Below are 2,248 nucleotides of genomic sequence, written 5' to 3' on the forward strand. Positions count from 1 at the left end.
CTTCAAACTCCCATATCTCGTGAACGAATTGACCTAACCCAAAAATTCCTATTGCATCTGAAAGTAGAAACTCGCCCGATTACAACGGCATGTGTATTTTTTCCCTAGGCCATTCTGGTTAAGCGTTTGGAGCCGCAGAAGTGCGAAAAATTTTATGCCTTCTCAACAATTTCTTGGCTTCAAACACCCATATCTCGCGAACGGATTGACCTAACCTAAAAATTCCTGTTGCATCTGAAAGTAGAAACTCGCCCGATTACAACGGTATGTGTATTTTTTCCCTAGGCCATTCTGGTTAAGCGTTTGGAGCATCAGAATTGTGAAAAATTTGTTGCCTTTTCAACCATTTCTTGGCTTCAAACTCCCATATCTCGTGAACGGATTGACCTAACCCAAAAATTCCTATTGCATCTGAAAGTAGAAACTCGACCGATTCCAACGGTATGTGTATTTTTTCCCTAGGCCATTCTGGTTAAGCGTTTGGCGCCGCAGAAGTGCGAAAAATTTGTTGTCTTCTCAACCATTTCTTAGCTTCAAACTCCCATATCTAGCGAACGGATTGTCCTAACCCAAAAATTCCTATTGCATCTGAAAGTAGAAACTCGCCCGATTACAACGGCATGTGTATTTTTTCCCTAGGCCATTCTGGTTAAGCGTTTGGAGCCGCAGAAGTGCGAAAAATTTTATGCCTTCTCAACAATTTCTTGGCTTCAAACTCCCATATCTCGCGAACGGATTGACCTAACCTAAAAATTCCTGTTGCATCTGAAAGTAGAAACTCGCCCGATTACAACGGTATGTGTATTTTTTCCCTAGGCCATTCTGGTTAAGCGTTTGGAGCATCAGAATTGTGAAAAATTTGTTGCCTTTTCAACCATTTCTTGGCTTCAAACTCCCATATCTCGTGAACGGATTGACCTAACCCAAAAATTCCTATTGCATCTGAAAGTAGAAACTCGACCGATTCCAACGGTATGTGTATTTTTTCCCTAGGCCATTCTGGTTAAGCGTTTGGCGCCGCAGAAGTGCGAAAAATTTGTTGTCTTCTCAACCATTTCTTAGCTTCAAACTCCCATATCTAGCGAACGGATTGTCCTAACCCAAAAATTCCTATTGCATCTGAAAGTAGAAACTCGCCCGATTACAACGGTATGTGTATTTTTTCCCTAGGCCATTCTGGTTAAGCGTTTGGCGCCGCAGAAGTGCGAAAAATTTGTTGTCTACTCAACCATTTCTTAGCTTCAAACTCCCATATCTAGCGAACGGATTGACCTAACCCAAAAATTCCTATTGCATCTGAAAGTAGAAACTCGCCCGATTACAACGGTATGTGTATTTTTTCCCTAGGCCATTCTGGTTAAGCGTTTGGAGCAGCAGAATTGCGAAAAATTTTATGCCTTCTCAACCATTTCTTAGCTTCAAACTCCCATATCTCGCGAACGGATTGACCTAACCCAAAAATTCCTGTTGCGTGTGAAAGTAGAAACTCGCCCGATTACAACGGTATGTGTATTCTTTCCCTAGCCCATTCAGGTTAAGCGTTTGGAGCAGCAGAGTTGCGAAAAATTTGTTGTCTTCTCAACCATTTCTTAGATTCAAAGTCCCATATCTCGCGAACGGATTGACCAAACCCAAAAATTCCTGCTGCGTCTGAAAGTAGAAACTCGCCCGATTACAACGGTATGCGTATTTTTTCCCTAGGCCATTCTGGTTAAGCGTTTGGCGCCGCAGAAGTGCGAAAAATTTGTTGTCTTCTCAACCATTTCTTAGCTTCAAACTCCCATATCTAGCGAACGGATTGTCCTAACCCAAAAATTCCTATTGCATCTGAAAGTAGAAACTCGCCCGATTACAACGGTATGCGTATTTTTTCCCTAGGCCATTCTGGTTAAGCGTTTGGAGCAGCAGAATTGCGAAAAATATTATGCCTTCTCAACCATTTCTTGGCTTCAAACTCCCATATCTCGCGAACGGATTGACCTAACCCAAAAATTCCTGTTGCATCTGAAAGTAGAAACTCGCCCGATTAAAACGGTATGTGTATTTTTTCCCTAGGCCATTCTGGTTAAGCGTTTGGAGCAGCAGAATTGCGAAAAATTTGTTGTCTTCTCAACCATTTCTTAGCTTCAATCTCCCATATCTCGCGAACGAATTGACCTAACCCAAAAATTCCTATTGCATCTGAAAGTAGAAACTCGCCCGATTACAACGGCATGTGTATTTTTTCCTTAGGCCATTCTGGTTAAGC

Source organism: Ptiloglossa arizonensis, unplaced genomic scaffold (assembly GCF_051014685.1).
Source record: "Ptiloglossa arizonensis isolate GNS036 unplaced genomic scaffold, iyPtiAriz1_principal scaffold0027, whole genome shotgun sequence".
NCBI classification, from domain to species: domain Eukaryota; kingdom Metazoa; phylum Arthropoda; class Insecta; order Hymenoptera; family Colletidae; genus Ptiloglossa; species Ptiloglossa arizonensis.